Below are 27,698 nucleotides of genomic sequence, written 5' to 3' on the forward strand. Positions count from 1 at the left end.
CAGTTGGTGATGCAGGAGATGTCAAAGCCCCCAGAGCTGATGGGCACTCCCTGAGAGCTGAGGATGCTGCCAACAGCAGCAGAGGTGGAGGATCCCACGGCGGTGTTCTGTGGAGAGGAGCTGAGGATGGGCCCAGGCAGGGTCACCAGCACAGCAGGCGGCTGAATGACAACGTGGGAGCTCTGGCACTGCCTGACACAGCACTCATTGCAGCTGCTGGCCAGCGGGCAGGGCCCACAGGGCTGGCAGCAAGGGTCACAGGGCTTGCAGCAGGACATGGCTGGGGCTCACAGGTGCACCTGGCACAGAGGGCAGGGAGAAGCACAAAGTGAGGACACGTGAGAAGCAGCACTGCACCCCCCAAACACCCTGCAGCCAAGGCACCTCCTGGCCCACATTGCAGTGCCCAGCTCAAAGCCCAGGAGCCACCTCAGCCAAGTCCCAGCCTCTCTCTCCCCTTTCCTCTCCCAGCACAAGCAGCTCCCAGCCCTGTGCTAAGACAGCCCCTCTCAGCTGAGACCTCCAGCCAGGCAAGAGCTGCTCTTGAAGCAGCAGGAGGAGGAGAAGAGGCTTCCCACTCACCTGATTCCTGAAGAGGAGAAGGAGGTGAGAGAAGTGGATGGGAGGGCAGAGACTTGGGCTGTCTTTTATAGCAGTCCTGCCCTGCCTCAGGCCCACAGGCACCTTAGTGGAAGCCATAATTTTGTGACCAGCTCATGTCAAATGTGCACCGTCCAGTTAATGGTAGGGGCTGTATCCTGATTTCCTGCATTTCTGCCTTTTCATTTCCTGGCTTCTGCCATGTGCGTTCCTATCTGAAGTTTTCTGTTAGGGCCGGGATGGGAGGCACAAGAATTTCTGGGGTATAAACACGTCAGCGTGGGCAGAATGCTTGGATCATGGTCTGATGGCATTCCATGCAGGCACGTGTTGCATTTTGATTCCTCTCTACTAGGTCAGCCTAATTGGTCAACAATCCTTGCTCGTTTCTCCACCTCATTCCTGCTCTTTTCTTGTGCTGTATTTTGTTCCTTTCCAGTAGCCATAGTAAGGACACTTCTCCCAGAAAAGTGCTGCCCTGCCTCCCTAGGGTCTCTTCTCCAGCCACATGCTGGTCTTTCTCACCACATGTTCTTACCAACAATCCTTGAGTGTTATTACCAGCTGTGCTGGGTTGACCTTGGCTGGACAGCAAGTGTCCTGCAGCCACTCTATGATTCTCCATTCTGAGGTGAACAGAGATGGGAAAATAAGTAGGAAATCATCTTGAATATTAAGATTTGAATGTTTGCCAAAACATGCTCAAAAGATTGTGCATGCAGTAGTAAACTGGAAGAAAACCCCACTTTTTATGCTCTACTTCCAATCAGAAAGTTCTATCTGGCCCCTTCCCAGGAAGCAGGGCTTGAGCACATGTAGTGGTGTGACTTGAAGGTAAACATTGCAAATTACAATTGCCCACCCTTGTGTCTCCTTTCCTTAGCTCTTGTGTCTGAGCTCATGTCATATGGCACAGAATATCCCTTTTACTCAGTTTGGGTCAAGTGTCTGAGTTTTGTCCACTCCCAGGATCTTGCCACCCCCCAGCTCCTGATGGGGAAGGGAATGTTGGAGAGACAGTGCTGGTGCTGTTTGAGCAGGGCTCAGCAGGAGCCAAAGGACTGGAGTGTTACCAGCGCCTTTGTAACACCCAGTGCACAGCACAGCCCTGCCAGGGCTGCTGTGGGGAACATGAACAAACTCAACACACCCACAAGCCTTGGCTGGCCCCAGGGGCATCCAACTCTTCGTGTTTGAGACATACACATCAGTCCTTATGTCCTAGACTTGTCCCCTGGGATGGGACACAGTCTCATCCTCTCTAGGCCCAATGCTACCACTCAGACTGGTGAAGTGGGTGCCCAAACCTTACAACAAATGTGCAGATGGAATGGGAGTGATCAGAGTACAGATACTGTCTTGCTCTGAGATGTAGCATAGATGTTCTGGGTGGCACAGGGACAGTCAAGAACTTTAATTCCTTGGTGGAAGAAGCCAACACCAATTTCCACACTACCTCCTTCCAGGTTGTGGCAGAGATTGCTATAGTCTTCGCTAACTCTTACAGATAGTGGTAGACAGTAGTGGTAAGCCAAACAAATCCAATTCCCTCCATAATGGAGACATTTAATCAGAGGTGATTTGGAAAAGGAGAGAACGCTGGGTGAGATCTGCCAAAGAGCAAAAGCTATGGTGGGACACCTACTGAGCCAGGCATCTCTACAGCCTGACATGAGAATGGATGGAGATCTGTCAGTTTGGGGATTGACACATTCCTGAGACAAGGCTGGCTCACCTTTACAGACAGCATGAAAGATGCTTCTTTAGGCAAAAGACTCTGACCCCTTTCTAAAGAAGTAGAGAAAGGTGCTGGGAATGGCCTTCCTTCCCATCCCATACAGACACCAATTGACTCTCCCCATGGAGCAGAGACCAGGCATGGCCCTTCAGTTCCTCCAGGAGGACAGGTGCTCTGAATAAGAAGATGTCGCCATGGAAAGCTCAAACCCCTGTTCCATAGAGGCCAAACCCCGCTCTACTGAGTACCAGCAATGAAGAGAGTTGTCTCCAGGCTCCCTTGATTGAATGTGTTTACCCCATCTTCCCTTCAGCAGGGACTCAAAGAATCAAGATCCTGGCATTCAGCTTCCTCCTGCTCTAAGCCCCAAACCTCCTGCTAATACAGACAAAGGAGCAAGGTCTGAAATTGGGCTGCCAATCACTGATGTGTAGTCATTAATCCCCAGGACTCCCAGAGCCTCCATGAAAGCCCAGTGTCCCAAGCCCAGCTCCAGCACCACCTTGGTGGCCCCTGAGGCTCTGGACTGCAGTCAAAACTTGGAGTAGGAAGCACTGGCCAACACTTCTACTTTTCTTGTTCTAATCCAGGATATTGTTGTCTCTAGACATCACTCACAGTGCAGCAATGCTTAAATGGAATTCCCTAGTGTATGGTTGCAGACAAGTGCTCTCCCCTATGCAGAACACTCCCAATGTAGGATTGCAGCAGGCAGGGGTGTGTTCACACAAGTGCAGAATCACAAGGATGTGCAGACACACACACACACACTGTGGTTCAGGCAGTAGTGCAACAGGTGCCTCAGAGACTGTGCAGTCAGAGAAAGAATCCAAAGAGATTTTAAGAGAAGAAAAAGGATCATAATCAAGGGAGGCCTAGAGTGATGAGCCAAAGACTGAAGGCCTGGGAAAGGAGGTGCCCCTGCAGGCATCAGAAACATAAAAATTCCAAAAGAGTGCCCCATGTTGGTATCACCTCCATCCCCGGGATCTCTTCTGCACTTAGTGCATGTCTATTGCCCAGTCTGAAACATCCTTGCCCCCAGGAAATCTTGAATCTCTCATACCAGCATACAGAAGAAATATCGGAGAGGGAGTGGGAATGAGGTAAGCCAGGAAATGCAAAGTCAGGGGAAAATCCAACTCATGCCATACTATTCCTAGAGATCTTTCCATTCATTTGGGATCATGCAGGAATATCGTCACCTACACAGCACAAACTGTGGGCCCTGAGGCACTGTGGGGCCAGGATAAAAGGCAGCCCAACTGGGGGCTCTCTCCACCTCTCCTGTCACCTCCTGCTCCTTGGGAACCAGGTGAGTTGGAAGCCCCTTTCTCCTGCACCCTGTGCATGGCAGCATTGACCTTTCTGGCCCTTGTTGCTGCTCCTTGTCCTTCTGGGGCTGTTCTGCAATGGTGCTGGTGTGGGCAGAGGGGAGAGCGTGTGTTCTGTGCAGAGGCTGAGGCTGGGCTGAGGTGCTGATTTTCCTCCAGGTTAGGCAGGAGCAGAGCTGGGCCTGGCTGAGCTGGGCAGGAGCGTGCTGGGCTGAGGCAAAGGATGCCCAGGTTGGGGCTGGCCAGGCTGGAGCTGTGCAGGCAGCAGGGGCCTTGTGCTGCTGGGGGTGCCTTGCGGGCTGTGTCTGAGGTGTGCGTGTGCTCTGCTTCCTCCCTGCCCTCTGTGCCAGGTGCAGCGCCAGGCTCCAGACATGTCCTGCTCTGAGAAGTGCCAGCAGTGCCGGCCCTGTGAGCCTTGCTGCCAGCCCGGTGGCCCCTGCCCGCTGGCCAGCAGCTGCAATGAGTGCTGTGTCAGGCAGTGCCAGAGCTCCCACGTTGTCATTCAGCCGCCTGCTGTGCTGGTGACCCTGCCTGGGCCCATCCTCAGCTCCTCCCCCCAGAACACCGCCGTGGGATCCTCCACCTCTGCTGCTGTTGGCAGCATCCTCAGCTCTGAGGGAGTGCCCATCAGCTCTGGGGGCTTTGACATCTCCTGCATCACCAACTGCTATGGTGGCAGCAGGTGCTGTCGTCCCTGCTAAAGATGGTGCCGCCAACATCCTCAGGCAAGAACCTCCAAGAGCTTGGATCATGGTGATGGAATGATGGCAGAACTTAACACATTGGGTTTAGGCCATCAGACAATTGCTTCCGTCTTCTCCTCTTCTCTTTTTTCTCTTCCCTTCCTTTCCTGTCACCACTACTCAATGCCTGCCTAGTGGGTCCGGCTGGCTTCCTTCCCTTGGCAGCCCATGACATCAGACATCCCTGCTGCATATTCGTGGCTGCCCTTGGGGGCCCTCTCTGAGCCTTCTGCTCCACTTCTTTTGACTCAATAAAGTTCCTTTTGCATTCAAACCTTGGCCTCTGATTCCTCCTTCTTTATCTGACAACTCCGCCAGTTTGCTTACTGGAAAAAGGGTGGAGGAAGCACAGTGTTGCAACTCCTGCAGTGCAATTTTATTTGTTACCTTTACCTTGAAACTGGCAAAGATATCCTCTCTCTGTGAGATGGGTGAGGCATAGAAACAACATGTCCAGGAAGGCTTTAGATTCCTCAGCCCTGCATGGGTGCAACACCAGTCTGGACACAACTTGGAGCAAGTGTGTGGTTTAAACACAACTGGTTTAGTGAGTGCCCAAATGCTGAGGAAAGGAGGATGGGAAAGAAATGGTCTTGAAGTTGCCTTCCAGCCCAAACCATTTTTAAGGAAATCTGCTTTCTCAGAGGCATCAGCAGCGGGACAAATGTGCTCAGTGCTGGGCAGCGCTGAGTGCCCTTTGGACACAGCTGGAGCTGACTCAGTCACAGCTGGCTGGAGCCACTGGACTCTTCTCACAGAGCCCATTCCTGCAGCCTTAGGTACAAAGTGTGCCATCAGGAGCAACCATGACGCAGGAAGAAGCCCTGCTTCCTGGGAAATTGCCAGCCATCACTTCCTGAGGGAAGGAGGCCATAAATTGATTTTCTTTCCCAGTGTACTTGCGCATGCATAAACTTTCATTTTAGCTTTGGAAAACTGCCTTCTCTCAAACTTCAAGTAGACATCAGTTTGGTTTTCTCTTGTCTTTCTGCCTGAGAAAGGGGATTGACAGAGCAGCTTGCTGGGCACCATCCATCCAGCCAAGGGCCACTGAGCACAGCTCAGAGTCCAGCCCAGGGCAAGAGCAGGAATGAGCTGCAGAAGCAGCCATGGAGTGCTGACCAAAGGGAGATGCAATAGAGAGGAAACAAGACCACAAAGAACACCTTCTGTCCCCTATCCATTCCCAAAATGGGCCAGGAAAATAGGCTACACGTGAAAAAGCATGGGATGTAACAAAGGGAATCGGGAGAGATGGGCAGGGATAGAGGAAGAATGAGAGTGATGCCCTGAGAGCTTTGCCACAAAGAAACCCACAGGAATGACACAGGTTCAGGTCAGGTGCCTGCCTGGAATTCCACCAGACCATGATCCAAGCATTCTGCCTCCTCTGACGTGTTTATATCCTGGCAGTTCTTGGATCTCTCATTGCTGGCACTAGAAGGATTCTTTAGATAGGAACGCACAGGGCAGAAGCCAGGAAATAGAGGCTGCAGTGCAGGAAATCAGGACACAGACCCTACCATTAACTGGGATGGTGCACATTTGACATGAGCTGGTCACAAAATTATGGCTTCCACTAAGGTGCCTGTGGGCCTGAGGCAGGGCAGGACTGCTATAAAAGGCAGCCCAAGTCTCTGCTCTCTCAGCCACTTCTCTCACCTCCTTCTCCTCTTCAGGAATCAGGTGAGTTGGAAGCCTCTTCTCCTCCTCCTGCTGCTGCTGCTCCTTCAAGAGCAGCTCTTGCCTGGCTGGAGGTCTCAGCTGAGAGGGGCTACAAGAGCCCATGGCTGGGAGCTGCTTGTGCTGGGAGAGGGCAGGGGAGAGAAGGTCTTGTGCAGACAGAAAGAGAGGCTGGGACTTGGCTGAGGTGGCTCCTGGGCTTTGAGCTGGGCAATGCAATGGGGGCCAGGAGGTGCCTGGGCTGCAGGGTCTTTGGGTGCTGTGCTGCTTCTCACGTGTCCTCACTTTGTGCTTCTCCCTGCCCTCTGTGCCAGGTGCACCTGTGAGCCCCAGCCATGTCCTGCTGCAGGCCCTGTGACCCTTGCTGCCAGCCCGGTGGCCCCTGCCCGCTGGCCAGCAGCTGCAATGAGTGCTGTGTCAGGCAGTGCCAGAGCTCCCACGTTGTCATTGAACCCTCCCCTGTGCTGGTGACCCTGCCTGGGCCCATCCTCAGCTCCTTCCCCCAGAACACCGCCGTGGGATCCTCCACCTCTGCTGCTGTTGGCAACATCCTCAGCTGTGGCGGAGTGCCCATCAGCTCTGGGGGCTTTGACATCTCCTGCATCACCAACTGCTATGGCAGCAGTTGTTGTCGCCCCTGCTAAAGCTGCTGCAAACATCCTCAGGCAAGAACCTCCACAACCTCAGAACATGGAGCTGCACTGAAGATGGATCTTTGGAACAATGGATTTGTGCCCTTCATTTACTCCTGTTTCTTTCCACTCTCTTCCCTTCCCTGCCTTTTCTGTCAGCAACACCCCACGCCAGCCTAGTGGGGCCTGTTTGCCTCCCTCCATCCCTCTGCAGGCCAGGCAAATGGACACCCCCACTGTCCCCCTGCGTCTACTCCTGGTGTCCTCTTTGAGCTGCCTCCTTCTCTTCCTTAGACTCAATAAAGTTCTTTTGCATCCAAACCTGGCCCTCTACTTTCTCCTTCCGTGTTTGGGAACTCTTCCATTCAGCTCACGGCTAAAGCTGGAGGAAGCCGAGGGTGGATGCTCCGTGGTGGCCTTTGCTTTGTGGCTTTCTATTGTTGCTCCCAAACAAACCCCTGGCTTCCCCAAAATAGTGATCATCAGGAGATAATGATGTCAAATGGTGACAGAGAATGGGAAACAGCAGTGCCTGGGGATATTCCACAACCTCCTCTCTTCAAACACCTCCCTCACATTAGTCTTTTGCTCAGCTTCTAAGTTCACAGGCAGAGCTGAATGCTTTCACAGGATCAAGTGAGCACGACAGTGGAAGCAAAACCAAAAGTATCCTCGCACCATGTTGAAGGCTGCCACTGTTTCCTCTTCTGGATTTGAGAGAGCAAAAACTCGCCCATATTCCAGCATTCACCTCCCAGACACGGATAACAGTTTCTCTCCACATCCCTCATTCTCCATGACAGCATCATTTTCCCACAGCTCCTGGACAATGAGGCAAAGGCCTCTGTGGTCAGGGGCCTCCCCCATCCCCACAGAGTCACCCGAACCCTGTCATATCAACCCTTCTCCATGAGTCGGGAACAAGGAACCTGGGCAACAGCTGAGGGCCCCAAGGCTGCCTGGAGGTGGCATCACAGGCATGGCCTGGGTTTGGGATTGTCCTTGAGAGATGTGGGTGCTGTGGCCCTGTCCAGGCTCCTGCAGAGAAGCAACTGGGGGCTGAGTGTGTGTCAGTGGCTGGCACTGCTGGGCAGGGAAGGCCCTACAGGCCGTGCAATGGCTGGGCTGAGAGCTCAGCTCAGGCCCAGCTGTGCACACACAGCCAGGGCACTGACACACTGCCAGCCTGGCCAGGTGTGCTCAGAGATGAGCCCAGAGCACAGAGCCCAGCACACGGGCACAGGCACACGGCCAGGGCGCTGCACACAAGGGCCCTGCCCTGTGCACAACCATCCCCGTGCAGGCCAGAGGCTCTCAGGGGCTGTTCCCAGCAGGGCACAAGCACAGGCATGTGCAGACACTGGCACACACTGGGGCCACAGCCACACTGCCACACACATGTCTGTGGGGGAGCACATGGGGCAGAGGCCTGAGGAAGGGATGGGACTGAGGAGATGCTGGGGAGCTCCCGGCCAGAGCAGATTCTGGCAACACCAAGCAGGACAGAAGCTCAGGCAGCACTGCTACAGGAGTCTCATGCACTGTGAAGGACGAGGAGGAAGGCAAAGAGGTTTTACCTCAAAGGCAAGGCATGAAGGAGAGCTGTTGGCTGATGAGCCAAAGACTGGAGGCCTGGGAGAAGATGAGGCACTTCCAGTCAGAAGGAACATGAAATATCCCAAAGAATGCCTCAGGCAGCCAACACCTCCTTCCTTGTGATCCTTTCTGCACCTAGTTCTTGTCTCTTACCCACACGGACACATCCTTGGCCCCAGGAATCATGGAATCTTGCATACCAGCGCTCAGAAGAAGTGTCCCTGAGGGATTGGGAATGAGGTAAGCCAGGAAACGCAAAGTCATTGTAGAGGGAAAATCCAACTCATGCCATTCCATTCCCAGAGATCTTTCCATTCATTTGGGATCATGCAGGAATATCGTCACCTACACAGCACAAACTGTGGGCCCTGAGGCACTGTGGGGCCAGGATAAAAGGCAGCCCAACTGGGGGCTCTCTCCACCTCTCCTGTCACCTCCTGCTCCTTGGGAACCAGGTGAGTTGGAAGCCCCTTTCTCCTGCACCCTGTGCATGGCAGCATTGACCTTTCTGGCCCTTGTTGCTGCTCCTTGTCCTTCTGGGGCTGTTCTGCAATGGTGCTGGTGTGGGCAGAGGGGAGAGCGTGTGTTCTGTGCAGAGGCTGAGGCTGGGCTGAGGTGCTGATTTTCCTCCAGGTTAGGCAGGAGCAGAGCTGGGCCTGGCTGAGCTGGGCAGGAGCGTGCTGGGCTGAGGCAAAGGATGCCCAGGTTGGGGCTGGCCAGGCTGGAGCTGTGCAGGCAGCAGGGGCCTTGTGCTGCTGGGGGTGCCTTGCGGGCTGTGTCTGAGGTGTGCGTGTGCTCTGCTTCCTCCCTGCCCTCTGTGCCAGGTGCAGCGCCAGGCTCCAGACATGTCCTGCTCTGAGAAGTGCCAGCAGTGCCGGCCCTGTGAGCCTTGCTGCCAGCCCGGTGGCCCCTGCCCGCTGGCCAGCAGCTGCAATGAGTGCTGTGTCAGGCAGTGCCAGAGCTCCCACGTTGTCATTCAGCCGCCTGCTGTGCTGGTGACCCTGCCTGGGCCCATCCTCAGCTCCTCCCCCCAGAACACCGCCGTGGGATCCTCCACCTCTGCTGCTGTTGGCAGCATCCTCAGCTCTGAGGGAGTGCCCATCAGCTCTGGGGGCTTTGACAACTCCTGCATCACCAACTGCTATGGTGGCAGCAGATGCTGTCGTCCCTGCTAAAGATGGTGCCGCCAACATCCTCAGGCAAGAACCTCCAAGAGCTTGGATCATGGTGATGGAATGACGGCAGAACTTAACACATTGGGTTTAGGCCATCAGACAATTGCTTCCGTCTTCTCCTCTTCTCTTTTTTCTCTTCCCTTCCTTTCCTGTCACCACTACTCAATGCCTGCCTAGTGGGTCCGGCTGGCTTCCTTCCCTTGGCAGCCCATGACATCAGACATCCCTGCTGCATATTCGTGGCTGCCCTTGGGGGCCCTCTCTGAGCCTTCTGCTCCACTTCTTTTCACTCAATAAAGTTCCTTTTGCATTCAAACCTTGGCCTCTGATTCCTCCTTCTTTATCTGACAACTCCGCCAGTTTGCTTACTGGAAAAAGGGTGGAGGAAGCACAGTGTTGCAACTCCTGCAGTGCAATTTGTTACTCTTGCCTTCAAACCGGCAAAGACATCCTCTCTCTGTGAGTTCGGTGAGGCATAGAAACAACATGTCCAGGAAGGCTTTAGATTCCTCAGCCCTGCATGGGTGCAACACCAGTCTGGACACAACTTGGAGCAAGTGTGTGGTTTAAACACAACTGGTTTAGTGAGTGCCCAAATGCTGAGGAAAGGAGGATGGGAAAGAAATGGTCTTGAAGTTGCCTTCCAGCCCAAACCATTTTTAAGGAAATCTGCTTTCTCAGAGGCATCAGCAGCGGGACAAATGTGCTCAGTGCTGGGCAGCGCTGAGTGCCCTTTGGACACAGCTGGAGCTGACTCAGTCACAGCTGGCTGGAGCCACTGGACTCTTCTCACAGAGCCCATTCCTGCAGCCTTAGGTACAAAGTGTGCCATCAGGAGCAACCATGACGCAGGAAGAAGCCCTGCTTCCTGGGAAATTGCCAGCCATCACTTCCTGAGGGAAGGAGGCCATAAATTGATTTTCTTTCCCAGTGTACTTGCGCATGCATAAACTTTCATTTTAGCTTTGGAAAACTGCCTTCTCTCAAACTTCAAGTAGACATCAGTTTGGTTTTCTCTTGTCTTTCTGCCTGAGAAAGGGGATTGACAGAGCAGCTTGCTGGGCACCATCCATCCAGCCAAGGGCCACCGAGCACAGCTCAGAGTCCAGCCCAGGGCAAGAGCAGGAATGAGCTGCAGAAGCAGCCATGGAGTGCTGACCAAAGGGAGATGCAATAGAGAGGAAACAAGACCACAAAGAACACCTTCTGTCCCCGATCCATTCCCAAAATGGGCCAGGAAAATAGGCTACACGTGAAAAAGCATGGGATGTAACAAAGGGAATCGGGAGAGATGGGCAGGGATAGAGGAAGAATGAGAGTGATGCCCTGAGAGCTTTGCCACAAAGAAACCCACAGGAATGACACAGGTTCAGGTCAGGGTCCTGCCTGGAATTCCACCAGACCATGATCCAAGCATTCTGCCTCCTCTGACGTTTTTATATCCTGGCAGTTCTTGGATCTCTCATTGCTGGCACTAGAAGGATTCTTTAGATAGGAATGCACAGGGCAGAAGCCAGGAAATAGAGGCTGCAGTGCAGGAAATCAGGACACAGCCCCTACCATTAACTGGGATGGTGCACATTTGACATGAGCTGGTCACAAAATTATGGCTTCCACTAAGGTGCCTGTGGGCCTGAGGCAGGGCAGGACTGCTATAAAAGGCAGCCCAAGTCTCTGCTCTCTCAGCCACTTCTCTCACCTCCTTCTCCTCTTCAGGAATCAGGTGAGTTGGAAGCCTCTTCTCCTCCTGCAGCTGCTGCTGCTGCTTCAAGAGCAGCTCTTGCCTGCCTGGAGGTCTCAGCTGAGAGGGGCTACAAGAGCCCATGGCTGGGAGCTGCTTGTGCTGGGAGAGGGCAGGGGAGAGAAGGTCTTGTGCAGGCAGAGAGCGAGGCTGGGACTTGTCTGAGGTGGCTCCTGGGCTTTGAGCTGGGCACTGCAATGGGGGCCAGGAGGTTCCTTGGCTGCAGGGTGTTTGGGTGCTGTGCTGCTTCTCACGTGTCCTCACTTTGTGCTTCTCCCTGCCCTCTGTGCCAGGTGCACCTGTGAGCCCCAGCCATGTCCTGCTGCAGGCCCTGTGACCCTTGCTGCCAACCCGGTGGCCCCTGCCCGCTGGCCAGCAGCTGCAATGAGTGCTGTGTCAGGCAGTGCCAGAGCTCCCACGTTGTCATTGAACCCTCCCCTGTGCTGGTGACCCTGCCTGGCCCCATCCTCAGCTCCTTCCCCCAGAACACCGCCGTGGGATCCTCCACCTCTGCTGCTGTTGGCAACATCCTCAGCTGTGGCGGAGTGCCCATCAGCTCTGGGGGCTTTGACATCTCCTGCATCACCAACTGCTATGGCAGCAGTTGTTGTCGCCCCTGCTAAAGCTGCTGCAAACATCCTCAGGCAAGAACCTCCACAACCTCAGAACATGGAGCTGCACTGAAGATGGATCTTTGGAACAATGGATTTGTGCCCTTCATTTACTCCTGTTTCTTTCCACTCTCTTCCCTTCCCTGCCTTTTCTGTCAGCAACACCCCACGCCAGCCTAGTGGGGCCTGTTTGCCTCCCTCCATCCCTCTGCAGGCCAGGCAAATGGACACCCCCACTGTCCCCCTGCGTCTACTCCTGGTGTCCTCTTTGAGCTGCCTCCTTCTCTTCCTTAGACTCAATAAAGTTCTTTTGCATCCAAACCTGGCCCTCTACTTTCTCCTTCCGTGTTTGGGAACTCTTCCATTCAGCTCACGGCTAAAGCTGGAGGAAGCCGAGGGTGGATGCTCCGTGGTGGCCTTTGCTTTGTGGCTTTCTATTGTTGCTCCCAAACAAACCCCTGGCTTCCCCAAAATAGTGATCATCAGGAGATAATGATGTCAAATGGTGACAGAGAATGGGAAACAGCAGTGCCTGGGGATATTCCACAACCTCCTCTCTTCAAACACCTCCCTCACATTAGTCTTTTGCTCAGCTTCTAAGTTCACAGGCAGAGCTGAATGCTTTCACAGGATCAAGTGAGCACGACAGTGGAAGCAAAACCAAAAGTATCCTCGCACCATGTTGAAGGCTGCCACTGTTTCCTCTTCTGGATTTGAGAGAGCAAAAACTCGCCCATATTCCAGCATTCACCTCCCAGACACGGATAACAGTTTCTCTCCACATCCCTCATTCTCCATGACAGCATCATTTTCCCACAGCTCCTGGACAATGAGGCAAAGGCCTCTGTGGTCAGGGGCCTCCCCCATCCCCACAGAGTCACCCGAACCCTGTCATATCAACCCTTCTCCATGAGTCGGGAACAAGGAACCTGGGCAACAGCTGAGGGCCCCAAGGCTGCCTGGAGGTGGCATCACAGGCATGGCCTGGGTTTGGGATTGTCCTTGAGAGATGTGGGTGCTGTGGCCCTGTCCAGGCTCCTGCAGAGAAGCAACTGGGGGCTGAGTGTGTGTCAGTGGCTGGCACTGCTGGGCAGGGAAGGCCCTACAGGCCGTGCAATGGCTGGGCTGAGAGCTCAGCTCAGGCCCAGCTGTGCACACACAGCCAGGGCACTGACACACTGCCAGCCTGGCCAGGTGTGCTCAGAGATGAGCCCAGAGCACAGAGCCCAGCACACGGGCACAGGCACACGGCCAGGGCGCTGCACACAAGGGCCCTGCCCTGTGCACAACCATCCCCGTGCAGGCCAGAGGCTCTCAGGGGCTGTTCCCAGCAGGGCACAAGCACAGGCATGTGCAGACACTGGCACACACTGGGGCCACAGCCACACTGCCACACACATGTCTGTGGGGGAGCACATGGGGCAGAGGCCTGAGGAAGGGATGGGACTGAGGAGATGCTGGGGAGCTCCCGGCCAGAGCAGATTCTGGCAACACCAAGCAGGACAGAAGCTCAGGCAGCACTGCTACAGGAGTCTCATGCACTGTGAAGGACGAGGAGGAAGGCAAAGAGGTTTTACCTCAAAGGCAAGGCATGAAGGAGAGCTGTTGGCTGATGAGCCAAAGACTGGAGGCCTGGGAGAAGATGAGGCACTTCCAGTCAGAAGGAACATGAAATATCCCAAAGAATGCCTCAGGCAGCCAACACCTCCTTCCTTGTGATCCTTTCTGCACCTAGTTCTTGTCTCTTACCCACACGGACACATCCTTGGCCCCAGGAATCATGGAATCTTGCATACCAGCGCTCAGAAGAAGTGTCCCTGAGGGATTGGGAATGAGGTAAGCCAGGAAACGCAAAGTCATTGTAGAGGGAAAATCCAACTCATGCCATTCCATTCCCAGAGATCTTTCCATTCATTTGGGATCATGCAGGAATATCGTCACCTACACAGCACAAACTGTGGGCCCTGAGGCACTGTGGGGCCAGGATAAAAGGCAGCCCAACTGGGGGCTCTCTCCACCTCTCCTGTCACCTCCTGCTCCTTGGGAACCAGGTGAGTTGGAAGCCCCTTTCTCCTGCACCCTGTGCATGGCAGCATTGACCTTTCTGGCCCTTGTTGCTGCTCCTTGTCCTTCTGGGGCTGTTCTGCAATGGTGCTGGTGTGGGCAGAGGGGAGAGCGTGTGTTCTGTGCAGAGGCTGAGGCTGGGCTGAGGTGCTGATTTTCCTCCAGGTTAGGCAGGAGCAGAGCTGGGCCTGGCTGAGCTGGGCAGGAGCGTGCTGGGCTGAGGCAAAGGATGCCCAGGTTGGGGCTGGCCAGGCTGGAGCTGTGCAGGCAGCAGGGGCCTTGTGCTGCTGGGGGTGCCTTGCGGGCTGTGTCTGAGGTGTGCGTGTGCTCTGCTTCCTCCCTGCCCTCTGTGCCAGGTGCAGCGCCAGGCTCCAGACATGTCCTGCTCTGAGAAGTGCCAGCAGTGCCGGCCCTGTGAGCCTTGCTGCCAGCCCTGTGGCCCCTGCCCGCTGGCCAGCAGCTGCAATGAGTGCTGTGTCAGGCAGTGCCAGAGCTCCCACGTTGTCATTCAGCCGCCTGCTGTGCTGGTGACCCTGCCTGGGCCCATCCTCAGCTCCTCCCCCCAGAACACCGCCGTGGGATCCTCCACCTCTGCTGCTGTTGGCAGCATCCTCAGCTCTGAGGGAGTGCCCATCAGCTCTGGGGGCTTTGACAACTCCTGCATCACCAACTGCTATGGTGGCAGCAGATGCTGTCGTCCCTGCTAAAGATGGTGCCGCCAACATCCTCAGGCAAGAACCTCCAAGAGCTTGGATCATGGTGATGGAATGACGGCAGAACTTAACACATTGGGTTTAGGCCATCAGACAATTGCTTCCGTCTTCTCCTCTTCTCTTTTTTCTCTTCCCTTCCTTTCCTGTCACCACTACTCAATGCCTGCCTAGTGGGTCCGGCTGGCTTCCTTCCCTTGGCAGCCCATGACATCAGACATCCCTGCTGCATATTCGTGGCTGCCCTTGGGGGCCCTCTCTGAGCCTTCTGCTCCACTTCTTTTCACTCAATAAAGTTCCTTTTGCATTCAAACCTTGGCCTCTGATTCCTCCTTCTTTATCTGACAACTCCGCCAGTTTGCTTACTGGAAAAAGGGTGGAGGAAGCACAGTGTTGCAACTCCTGCAGTGCAATTTGTTACTCTTGCCTTCAAACCGGCAAAGACATCCTCTCTCTGTGAGTTCGGTGAGGCATAGAAACAACATGTCCAGGAAGGCTTTAGATTCCTCAGCCCTGCATGGGTGCAACACCAGTCTGGACACAACTTGGAGCAAGTGTGTGGTTTAAACACAACTGGTTTAGTGAGTGCCCAAATGCTGAGGAAAGGAGGATGGGAAAGAAATGGTCTTGAAGTTGCCTTCCAGCCCAAACCATTTTTAAGGAAATCTGCTTTCTCAGAGGCATCAGCAGCGGGACAAATGTGCTCAGTGCTGGGCAGCGCTGAGTGCCCTTTGGACACAGCTGGAGCTGACTCAGTCACAGCTGGCTGGAGCCACTGGACTCTTCTCACAGAGCCCATTCCTGCAGCCTTAGGTACAAAGTGTGCCATCAGGAGCAACCATGACGCAGGAAGAAGCCCTGCTTCCTGGGAAATTGCCAGCCATCACTTCCTGAGGGAAGGAGGCCATAAATTGATTTTCTTTCCCAGTGTACTTGCGCATGCATAAACTTTCATTTTAGCTTTGGAAAACTGCCTTCTCTCAAACTTCAAGTAGACATCAGTTTGGTTTTCTCTTGTCTTTCTGCCTGAGAAAGGGGATTGACAGAGCAGCTTGCTGGGCACCATCCATCCAGCCAAGGGCCACCGAGCACAGCTCAGAGTCCAGCCCAGGGCAAGAGCAGGAATGAGCTGCAGAAGCAGCCATGGAGTGCTGACCAAAGGGAGATGCAATAGAGAGGAAACAAGACCACAAAGAACACCTTCTGTCCCCGATCCATTCCCAAAATGGGCCAGGAAAATAGGCTACACGTGAAAAAGCATGGGATGTAACAAAGGGAATCGGGAGAGATGGGCAGGGATAGAGGAAGAATGAGAGTGATGCCCTGAGAGCTTTGCCACAAAGAAACCCACAGGAATGACACAGGTTCAGGTCAGGGTCCTGCCTGGAATTCCACCAGACCATGATCCAAGCATTCTGCCTCCTCTGACGTTTTTATATCCTGGCAGTTCTTGGATCTCTCATTGCTGGCACTAGAAGGATTCTTTAGATAGGAATGCACAGGGCAGAAGCCAGGAAATAGAGGCTGCAGTGCAGGAAATCAGGACACAGCCCCTACCATTAACTGGGATGGTGCACATTTGACATGAGCTGGTCACAAAATTATGGCTTCCACTAAGGTGCCTGTGGGCCTGAGGCAGGGCAGGACTGCTATAAAAGGCAGCCCAAGTCTCTGCTCTCTCAGCCACTTCTCTCACCTCCTTCTCCTCTTCAGGAATCAGGTGAGTTGGAAGCCTCTTCTCCTCCTGCAGCTGCTGCTGCTGCTTCAAGAGCAGCTCTTGCCTGCCTGGAGGTCTCAGCTGAGAGGGGCTACAAGAGCCCATGGCTGGGAGCTGCTTGTGCTGGGAGAGGGCAGGGGAGAGAAGGTCTTGTGCAGGCAGAGAGCGAGGCTGGGACTTGTCTGAGGTGGCTCCTGGGCTTTGAGCTGGGCACTGCAATGGGGGCCAGGAGGTTCCTTGGCTGCAGGGTGTTTGGGTGCTGTGCTGCTTCTCACGTGTCCTCACTTTGTGCTTCTCCCTGCCCTCTGTGCCAGGTGCACCTGTGAGCCCCAGCCATGTCCTGCTGCAGGCCCTGTGACCCTTGCTGCCAACCCGGTGGCCCCTGCCCGCTGGCCAGCAGCTGCAATGAGTGCTGTGTCAGGCAGTGCCAGAGCTCCCACGTTGTCATTGAACCCTCCCCTGTGCTGGTGACCCTGCCTGGCCCCATCCTCAGCTCCTTCCCCCAGAACACCGCCGTGGGATCCTCCACCTCTGCTGCTGTTGGCAACATCCTCAGCTGTGGCGGAGTGCCCATCAGCTCTGGGGGCTTTGACATCTCCTGCATCACCAACTGCTATGGCAGCAGTTGTTGTCGCCCCTGCTAAAGCTGCTGCAAACATCCTCAGGCAAGAACCTCCACAACCTCAGAACATGGAGCTGCACTGAAGATGGATCTTTGGAACAATGGATTTGTGCCCTTCATTTACTCCTGTTTCTTTCCACTCTCTTCCCTTCCCTGCCTTTTCTGTCAGCAACACCCCACGCCAGCCTAGTGGGGCCTGTTTGCCTCCCTCCATCCCTCTGCAGGCCAGGCAAATGGACACCCCCACTGTCCCCCTGCGTCTACTCCTGGTGTCCTCTTTGAGCTGCCTCCTTCTCTTCCTTAGACTCAATAAAGTTCTTTTGCATCCAAACCTGGCCCTCTACTTTCTCCTTCCGTGTTTGGGAACTCTTCCATTCAGCTCACGGCTAAAGCTGGAGGAAGCCGAGGGTGGATGCTCCGTGGTGGCCTTTGCTTTGTGGCTTTCTATTGTTGCTCCCAAACAAACCCCTGGCTTCCCCAAAATAGTGATCATCAGGAGATAATGATGTCAAATGGTGACAGAGAATGGGAAACAGCAGTGCCTGGGGATATTCCACAACCTCCTCTCTTCAAACACCTCCCTCACATTAGTCTTTTGCTCAGCTTCTAAGTTCACAGGCAGAGCTGAATGCTTTCACAGGATCAAGTGAGCACGACAGTGGAAGCAAAACCAAAAGTATCCTCGCACCATGTTGAAGGCTGCCACTGTTTCCTCTTCTGGATTTGAGAGAGCAAAAACTCGCCCATATTCCAGCATTCACCTCCCAGACACGGATAACAGTTTCTCTCCACATCCCTCATTCTCCATGACAGCATCATTTTCCCACAGCTCCTGGACAATGAGGCAAAGGCCTCTGTGGTCAGGGGCCTCCCCCATCCCCACAGAGTCACCCGAACCCTGTCATATCAACCCTTCTCCATGAGTCGGGAACAAGGAACCTGGGCAACAGCTGAGGGCCCCAAGGCTGCCTGGAGGTGGCATCACAGGCATGGCCTGGGTTTGGGATTGTCCTTGAGAGATGTGGGTGCTGTGGCCCTGTCCAGGCTCCTGCAGAGAAGCAACTGGGGGCTGAGTGTGTGTCAGTGGCTGGCACTGCTGGGCAGGGAAGGCCCTACAGGCCGTGCAATGGCTGGGCTGAGAGCTCAGCTCAGGCCCAGCTGTGCACACACAGCCAGGGCACTGACACACTGCCAGCCTGGCCAGGTGTGCTCAGAGATGAGCCCAGAGCACAGAGCCCAGCACACGGGCACAGGCACACGGCCAGGGCGCTGCACACAAGGGCCCTGCCCTGTGCACAACCATCCCCGTGCAGGCCAGAGGCTCTCAGGGGCTGTTCCCAGCAGGGCACAAGCACAGGCATGTGCAGACACTGGCACACACTGGGGCCACAGCCACACTGCCACACACATGTCTGTGGGGGAGCACATGGGGCAGAGGCCTGAGGAAGGGATGGGACTGAGGAGATGCTGGGGAGCTCCCGGCCAGAGCAGATTCTGGCAACACCAAGCAGGACAGAAGCTCAGGCAGCACTGCTACAGGAGTCTCATGCACTGTGAAGGACGAGGAGGAAGGCAAAGAGGTTTTACCTCAAAGGCAAGGCATGAAGGAGAGCTGTTGGCTGATGAGCCAAAGACTGGAGGCCTGGGAGAAGATGAGGCACTTCCAGTCAGAAGGAACATGAAATATCCCAAAGAATGCCTCAGGCAGCCAACACCTCCTTCCTTGTGATCCTTTCTGCACCTAGTTCTTGTCTCTTACCCACACGGACACATCCTTGGCCCCAGGAATCATGGAATCTTGCATACCAGCGCTCAGAAGAAGTGTCCCTGAGGGATTGGGAATGAGGTAAGCCAGGAAACGCAAAGTCATTGTAGAGGGAAAATCCAACTCATGCCATTCCATTCCCAGAGATCTTTCCATTCATTTGGGATCATGCAGGAATATCGTCACCTACACAGCACAAACTGTGGGCCCTGAGGCACTGTGGGGCCAGGATAAAAGGCAGCCCAACTGGGGGCTCTCTCCACCTCTCCTGTCACCTCCTGCTCCTTGGGAACCAGGTGAGTTGGAAGCCCCTTTCTCCTGCACCCTGTGCATGGCAGCATTGACCTTTCTGGCCCTTGTTGCTGCTCCTTGTCCTTCTGGGGCTGTTCTGCAATGGTGCTGGTGTGGGCAGAGGGGAGAGCGTGTGTTCTGTGCAGAGGCTGAGGCTGGGCTGAGGTGCTGATTTTCCTCCAGGTTAGGCAGGAGCAGAGCTGGGCCTGGCTGAGCTGGGCAGGAGCGTGCTGGGCTGAGGCAAAGGATGCCCAGGTTGGGGCTGGCCAGGCTGGAGCTGTGCAGGCAGCAGGGGCCTTGTGCTGCTGGGGGTGCCTTGCGGGCTGTGTCTGAGGTGTGCGTGTGCTCTGCTTCCTCCCTGCCCTCTGTGCCAGGTGCAGCGCCAGGCTCCAGACATGTCCTGCTCTGAGAAGTGCCAGCAGTGCCGGCCCTGTGAGCCTTGCTGCCAGCCCTGTGGCCCCTGCCCGCTGGCCAGCAGCTGCAATGAGTGCTGTGTCAGGCAGTGCCAGAGCTCCCACGTTGTCATTCAGCCGCCTGCTGTGCTGGTGACCCTGCCTGGGCCCATCCTCAGCTCCTCCCCCCAGAACACCGCCGTGGGATCCTCCACCTCTGCTGCTGTTGGCAGCATCCTCAGCTCTGAGGGAGTGCCCATCAGCTCTGGGGGCTTTGACAACTCCTGCATCACCAACTGCTATGGTGGCAGCAGATGCTGTCGTCCCTGCTAAAGATGGTGCCGCCAACATCCTCAGGCAAGAACCTCCAAGAGCTTGGATCATGGTGATGGAATGACGGCAGAACTTAACACATTGGGTTTAGGCCATCAGACAATTGCTTCCGTCTTCTCCTCTTCTCTTTTTTCTCTTCCCTTCCTTTCCTGTCACCACTACTCAATGCCTGCCTAGTGGGTCCGGCTGGCTTCCTTCCCTTGGCAGCCCATGACATCAGACATCCCTGCTGCATATTCGTGGCTGCCCTTGGGGGCCCTCTCTGAGCCTTCTGCTCCACTTCTTTTCACTCAATAAAGTTCCTTTTGCATTCAAACCTTGGCCTCTGATTCCTCCTTCTTTATCTGACAACTCCGCCAGTTTGCTTACTGGAAAAAGGGTGGAGGAAGCACAGTGTTGCAACTCCTGCAGTGCAATTTGTTACTCTTGCCTTCAAACCGGCAAAGACATCCTCTCTCTGTGAGTTCGGTGAGGCATAGAAACAACATGTCCAGGAAGGCTTTAGATTCCTCAGCCCTGCATGGGTGCAACACCAGTCTGGACACAACTTGGAGCAAGTGTGTGGTTTAAACACAACTGGTTTAGTGAGTGCCCAAATGCTGAGGAAAGGAGGATGGGAAAGAAATGGTCTTGAAGTTGCCTTCCAGCCCAAACCATTTTTAAGGAAATCTGCTTTCTCAGAGGCATCAGCAGCGGGACAAATGTGCTCAGTGCTGGGCAGCGCTGAGTGCCCTTTGGACACAGCTGGAGCTGACTCAGTCACAGCTGGCTGGAGCCACTGGACTCTTCTCACAGAGCCCATTCCTGCAGCCTTAGGTACAAAGTGTGCCATCAGGAGCAACCATGACGCAGGAAGAAGCCCTGCTTCCTGGGAAATTGCCAGCCATCACTTCCTGAGGGAAGGAGGCCATAAATTGATTTTCTTTCCCAGTGTACTTGCGCATGCATAAACTTTCATTTTAGCTTTGGAAAACTGCCTTCTCTCAAACTTCAAGTAGACATCAGTTTGGTTTTCTCTTGTCTTTCTGCCTGAGAAAGGGGATTGACAGAGCAGCTTGCTGGGCACCATCCATCCAGCCAAGGGCCACCGAGCACAGCTCAGAGTCCAGCCCAGGGCAAGAGCAGGAATGAGCTGCAGAAGCAGCCATGGAGTGCTGACCAAAGGGAGATGCAATAGAGAGGAAACAAGACCACAAAGAACACCTTCTGTCCCCGATCCATTCCCAAAATGGGCCAGGAAAATAGGCTACACGTGAAAAAGCATGGGATGTAACAAAGGGAATCGGGAGAGATGGGCAGGGATAGAGGAAGAATGAGAGTGATGCCCTGAGAGCTTTGCCACAAAGAAACCCACAGGAATGACACAGGTTCAGGTCAGGGTCCTGCCTGGAATTCCACCAGACCATGATCCAAGCATTCTGCCTCCTCTGACGTTTTTATATCCTGGCAGTTCTTGGATCTCTCATTGCTGGCACTAGAAGGATTCTTTAGATAGGAATGCACAGGGCAGAAGCCAGGAAATAGAGGCTGCAGTGCAGGAAATCAGGACACAGCCCCTACCATTAACTGGGATGGTGCACATTTGACATGAGCTGGTCACAAAATTATGGCTTCCACTAAGGTGCCTGTGGGCCTGAGGCAGGGCAGGACTGCTATAAAAGGCAGCCCAAGTCTCTGCTCTCTCAGCCACTTCTCTCACCTCCTTCTCCTCTTCAGGAATCAGGTGAGTTGGAAGCCTCTTCTCCTCCTGCAGCTGCTGCTGCTGCTTCAAGAGCAGCTCTTGCCTGCCTGGAGGTCTCAGCTGAGAGGGGCTACAAGAGCCCATGGCTGGGAGCTGCTTGTGCTGGGAGAGGGCAGGGGAGAGAAGGTCTTGTGCAGGCAGAGCGAGGCTGGGACTTGGCTGAGGTGGCTCCTGGGCTTTGGGCTGGGCAATGCAATGGGGGCCAGGAGGTGCCTTGGCTGCAGGGTGTTTGGGTGCTGTGCTGCTTCTCACGTGTCCTCACTTTGTGCTTCTCCCTGCCCTCTGTGCCAGGTGCACCTGTGAGCCCCAGCCATGTCCTGCTGCAGGCCCTGTGACCCTTGCTGCCAACCCGGTGGCCCCTGCCCGCTGGCCAGCAGCTGCAATGAGTGCTGTGTCAGGCAGTGCCAGAGCTCCCACGTTGTCATTGAACCCTCCCCTGTGCTGGTGACCCTGCCTGGCCCCATCCTCAGCTCCTTCCCCCAGAACACCGCCGTGGGATCCTCCACCTCTGCTGCTGTTGGCAACATCCTCAGCTGTGGCGGAGTGCCCATCAGCTCTGGGGGCTTTGACATCTCCTGCATCACCAACTGCTATGGCAGCAGTTGTTGTCGCCCCTGCTAAAGCTGCTGCAAACATCCTCAGGCAAGAACCTCCACAACCTCAGAACATGGAGCTGCACTGAAGATGGATCTTTGGAACAATGGATTTGTGCCCTTCATTTACTCCTGTTTCTTTCCACTCTCTTCCCTTCCCTGCCTTTTCTGTCAGCAACACCCCACGCCAGCCTAGTGGGGCCTGTTTGCCTCCCTCCATCCCTCTGCAGGCCAGGCAAATGGACACCCCCACTGTCCCCCTGCGTCTACTCCTGGTGTCCTCTTTGAGCTGCCTCCTTCTCTTCCTTAGACTCAATAAAGTTCTTTTGCATCCAAACCTGGCCCTCTACTTTCTCCTTCCGTGTTTGGGAACTCTTCCATTCAGCTCACGGCTAAAGCTGGAGGAAGCCGAGGGTGGATGCTCCGTGGTGGCCTTTGCTTTGTGGCTTTCTATTGTTGCTCCCAAACAAACCCCTGGCTTCCCCAAAATAGTGATCATCAGGAGATAATGATGTCAAATGGTGACAGAGAATGGGAAACAGCAGTGCCTGGGGATATTCCACAACCTCCTCTCTTCAAACACCTCCCTCACATTAGTCTTTTGCTCAGCTTCTAAGTTCACAGGCAGAGCTGAATGCTTTCACAGGATCAAGTGAGCACGACAGTGGAAGCAAAACCAAAAGTATCCTCGCACCATGTTGAAGGCTGCCACTGTTTCCTCTTCTGGATTTGAGAGAGCAAAAACTCGCCCATATTCCAGCATTCACCTCCCAGACACGGATAACAGTTTCTCTCCACATCCCTCATTCTCCATGACAGCATCATTTTCCCACAGCTCCTGGACAATGAGGCAAAGGCCTCTGTGGTCAGGGGCCTCCCCCATCCCAACAGAGTCACCCGAACCCTGTCATATCAACCCTTCTCCATGAGTCGGGAACAAGGAACCTGGGCAACAGCTGAGGGCCCCAAGGCTGCCTGGAGGTGGCATCACAGGCATGGCCTGGGTTTGGGATTGTCCTTGAGAGATGTGGGTGCTGTGGCCCTGTCCAGGCTCCTGCAGAGAAGCAACTGGGGGCTGAGTGTGTGTCAGTGGCTGGCACTGCTGGGCAGGGAAGGCCCTACAGGCCGTGCAATGGCTGGGCTGAGAGCTCAGCTCAGGCCCAGCTGTGCACACACAGCCAGGGCACTGACACACTGCCAGCCTGGCCAGGTGTGCTCAGAGATGAGCCCAGAGCACAGAGCCCAGCACACGGGCACAGGCACACGGCCAGGGCGCTGCACACAAGGGCCCTGCCCTGTGCACAACCATCCCCGTGCAGGCCAGAGGCTCTCAGGGGCTGTTCCCAGCAGGGCACAAGCACAGGCATGTGCAGACACTGTCACACACTGGGGCCACAGCCACACTGCCACACACATGTCTGTGGGGGAGCACATGGGGCAGAGGCCTGAGGAAGGGATGGGACTGAGGAGATGCTGGGGAGCTCCCGGCCAGAGCAGATTCTGGCAACACCAAGCAGGACAGAAGCTCAGGCAGCACTGCTACAGGAGTCTCATGCACTGTGAAGGACGAGGAGGAAGGCAAAGAGGTTTTACCTCAAAGGCAAGGCATGAAGGAGAGCAGTTGGCTGATGAGCCAAAGACTGGAGGCCTGGGAGAAGATGAGGCACTTCCAGTCAGAAGGAACATGAAATATCCCAAAGAATGCCTCAGGCAGCCAACACCTCCTTCCTTGTGATCCTTTCTGCACCTAGTTCTTGTCTCTTACCCACACGGACACATCCTTGGCCCCAGGAATCATGGAATCTTGCATACCAGCGCTCAGAAGAAGTGTCCCTGAGGGATTGGGAATGAGGTAAGCCAGGAAACGCAAAGTCATTGTAGAGGGAAAATCCAACTCATGCCATTCCATTCCCAGAGATCTTTCCATTCATTTGGGATCATGCAGGAATATCGTCACCTACACAGCACAAACTGTGGGCCCTGAGGCACTGTGGGGCCAGGATAAAAGGCAGCCCAACTGGGGGCTCTCTCCACCTCTCCTGTCACCTCCTGCTCCTTGGGAACCAGGTGAGTTGGAAGCCCCTTTCTCCTGCACCCTGTGCATGGCAGCATTGACCTTTCTGGCCCTTGTTGCTGCTCCTTGTCCTTCTGGGGCTGTTCTGCAATGGTGCTGGTGTGGGCAGAGGGGAGAGCGTGTGTTCTGTGCAGAGGCTGAGGCTGGGCTGAGGTGCTGATTTTCCTCCAGGTTAGGCAGGAGCAGAGCTGGGCCTGGCTGAGCTGGGCAGGAGCGTGCTGGGCTGAGGCAAAGGATGCCCAGGTTGGGGCTGGCCAGGCTGGAGCTGTGCAGGCAGCAGGGGCCTTGTGCTGCTGGGGGTGCCTTGCGGGCTGTGTCTGAGGTGTGCGTGTGCTCTGCTTCCTCCCTGCCCTCTGTGCCAGGTGCAGCGCCAGGCTCCAGACATGTCCTGCTCTGAGAAGTGCCAGCAGTGCCGGCCCTGTGAGCCTTGCTGCCAGCCCGGTGGCCCCTGCCCGCTGGCCAGCAGCTGCAATGAGTGCTGTGTCAGGCAGTGCCAGAGCTCCCACGTTGTCATTCAGCCGCCTGCTGTGCTGGTGACCCTGCCTGGGCCCATCCTCAGCTCCTCCCCCCAGAACACCGCCGTGGGATCCTCCACCTCTGCTGCTGTTGGCAGCATCCTCAGCTCTGAGGGAGTGCCCATCAGCTCTGGGGGCTTTGACAACTCCTGCATCACCAACTGCTATGGTGGCAGCAGATGCTGTCGTCCCTGCTAAAGATGGTGCCGCCAACATCCTCAGGCAAGAACCTCCAAGAGCTTGGATCATGGTGATGGAATGACGGCAGAACTTAACACATTGGGTTTAGGCCATCAGACAATTGCTTCCGTCTTCTCCTCTTCTCTTTTTTCTCTTCCCTTCCTTTCCTGTCACCACTACTCAATGCCTGCCTAGTGGGTCCGGCTGGCTTCCTTCCCTTGGCAGCCCATGACATCAGACATCCCTGCTGCATATTCGTGGCTGCCCTTGGGGGCCCTCTCTGAGCCTTCTGCTCCACTTCTTTTCACTCAATAAAGTTCCTTTTGCATTCAAACCTTGGCCTCTGATTCCTCCTTCTTTATCTGACAACTCCGCCAGTTTGCTTACTGGAAAAAGGGTGGAGGAAGCACAGTGTTGCAACTCCTGCAGTGCAATTTGTTACTCTTGCCTTCAAACCGGCAAAGACATCCTCTCTCTGTGAGTTCGGTGAGGCATAGAAACAACATGTCCAGGAAGGCTTTAGATTCCTCAGCCCTGCATGGGTGCAACACCAGTCTGGACACAACTTGGAGCAAGTGTGTGGTTTAAACACAACTGGTTTAGTGAGTGCCCAAATGCTGAGGAAAGGAGGATGGGAAAGAAATGGTCTTGAAGTTGCCTTCCAGCCCAAACCATTTTTAAGGAAATCTGCTTTCTCAGAGGCATCAGCAGCGGGACAAATGTGCTCAGTGCTGGGCAGCGCTGAGTGCCCTTTGGACACAGCTGGAGCTGACTCAGTCACAGCTGGCTGGAGCCACTGGACTCTTCTCACAGAGCCCATTCCTGCAGCCTTAGGTACAAAGTGTGCCATCAGGAGCAACCATGACGCAGGAAGAAGCCCTGCTTCCTGGGAAATTGCCAGCCATCACTTCCTGAGGGAAGGAGGCCATAAATTGATTTTCTTTCCCAGTGTACTTGCGCATGCATAAACTTTCATTTTAGCTTTGGAAAACTGCCTTCTCTCAAACTTCAAGTAGACATCAGTTTGGTTTTCTCTTGTCTTTCTGCCTGAGAAAGGGGATTGACAGAGCAGCTTGCTGGGCACCATCCATCCAGCCAAGGGCCACCGAGCACAGCTCAGAGTCCAGCCCAGGGCAAGAGCAGGAATGAGCTGCAGAAGCAGCCATGGAGTGCTGACCAAAGGGAGATGCAATAGAGAGGAAACAAGACCACAAAGAACACCTTCTGTCCCCGATCCATTCCCAAAATGGGCCAGGAAAATAGGCTACACGTGAAAAAGCATGGGATGTAACAAAGGGAATCGGGAGAGATGGGCAGGGATAGAGGAAGAATGAGAGTGATGCCCTGAGAGCTTTGCCACAAAGAAACCCACAGGAATGACACAGGTTCAGGTCAGGGTCCTGCCTGGAATTCCACCAGACCATGATCCAAGCATTCTGCCTCCTCTGACGTTTTTATATCCTGGCAGTTCTTGGATCTCTCATTGCTGGCACTAGAAGGATTCTTTAGATAGGAATGCACAGGGCAGAAGCCAGGAAATAGAGGCTGCAGTGCAGGAAATCAGGACACAGCCCCTACCATTAACTGGGATGGTGCACATTTGACATGAGCTGGTCACAAAATTATGGCTTCCACTAAGGTGCCTGTGGGCCTGAGGCAGGGCAGGACTGCTATAAAAGGCAGCCCAAGTCTCTGCTCTCTCAGCCACTTCTCTCACCTCCTTCTCCTCTTCAGGAATCAGGTGAGTGGGAAGCCTCTTCTCCTCCTGCAGCTGCTGCTGCTGCTTCAAGAGCAGCTCTTGCCTGCCTGGAGGTCTCAGCTGAGAGGGGCTACAAGAGCCCATGGCTGGGAGCTGCTTGTGCTGGGAGAGGGCAGGGGAGAGAAGGTCTTGTGCAGGCAGAGAGCGAGGCTGGGACTTGGCTGAGGTGGCTCCTGGGCTTTGGGCTGGGCAATGCAATGGGGGCCAGGAGGTGCCTTGGCTGCAGGGTGTTTGGGTGCTGTGCTGCTTCTCACGTGTCCTCACTTTGTGCTTCTCCCTGCCCTCTGTGCCAGGTGCACCTGTGAGCCCCAGCCATGTCCTGCTGCAGGCCCTGTGACCCTTGCTGCCAACCCGGTGGCCCCTGCCCGCTGGCCAGCAGCTGCAATGAGTGCTGTGTCAGGCAGTGCCAGAGCTCCCACGTTGTCATTGAACCCTCCCCTGTGCTGGTGACCCTGCCTGGCCCCATCCTCAGCTCCTTCCCCCAGAACACCGCCGTGGGATCCTCCACCTCTGCTGCTGTTGGCAACATCCTCAGCTGTGGCGGAGTGCCCATCAGCTCTGGGGGCTTTGACATCTCCTGCATCACCAACTGCTATGGCAGCAGTTGTTGTCGCCCCTGCTAAAGCTGCTGCAAACATCCTCAGGCAAGAACCTCCACAACCTCAGAACATGGAGCTGCACTGAAGATGGATCTTTGGAACAGTGGATTTGTGCCCTTCATTTACTCCTTTTTCCTTCCACTCTCTTCCCTTCCCTGCCTTTCCTGTCTGCACCACCCAATGCCAGCCTAGTGGGGCCTGTTTGCCTCCCTCCATCCCTCTGCAGGCCAGGCAAATGGACACCCCCACTGTCCCCCTGCGTCTACTCCTGGTGTCCTCTTTGAGCTGCCTCCTTCTCTTCCTTAGACTCAATAAAGTTCTTTTGCATCCAAACCTGGCCCTCTACTTTCTCCTTCCGTGTTTGGGAACTCTTCCATTCAGCTCACGGCTAAAGCTGGAGGAAGCCGAGGGTGGATGCTCCGTGGTGGCCTTTGCTTTGTGGCTTTCTATTGTTGCTCCCAAACAAACCCCTGGCTTCCCCAAAATAGTG

General features: G+C 54.9%; 5 pseudogenes; all 5 read left to right on the forward strand.

The window, feature by feature from the left end:
- Positions 1–5,959: 5,959 nt before the first annotated feature.
- Positions 5,960–6,742, forward strand: LOC118696482 (feather keratin Cos1-2-like; annotated as a pseudogene).
- Positions 6,743–11,082: 4,340 nt separating this feature from the next.
- On the forward strand, positions 11,083–11,865 carry LOC118696484 (feather keratin Cos1-2-like; annotated as a pseudogene).
- Positions 11,866–16,205: 4,340 nt separating this feature from the next.
- Positions 16,206–16,988, forward strand: LOC118696485 (feather keratin Cos1-2-like; annotated as a pseudogene).
- Positions 16,989–21,328: 4,340 nt separating this feature from the next.
- On the forward strand, positions 21,329–22,109 carry LOC118696486 (feather keratin Cos1-2-like; annotated as a pseudogene).
- A 4,340-nt stretch (positions 22,110–26,449) lies between these two features.
- Positions 26,450–27,232, forward strand: LOC118696487 (feather keratin Cos1-2-like; annotated as a pseudogene).
- Positions 27,233–27,698: the final 466 nt, after the last annotated feature.

Source organism: Molothrus ater, chromosome 27, assembly GCF_012460135.2.
Source record: "Molothrus ater isolate BHLD 08-10-18 breed brown headed cowbird chromosome 27, BPBGC_Mater_1.1, whole genome shotgun sequence".
NCBI lineage: Eukaryota > Metazoa > Chordata > Aves > Passeriformes > Icteridae > Molothrus > Molothrus ater.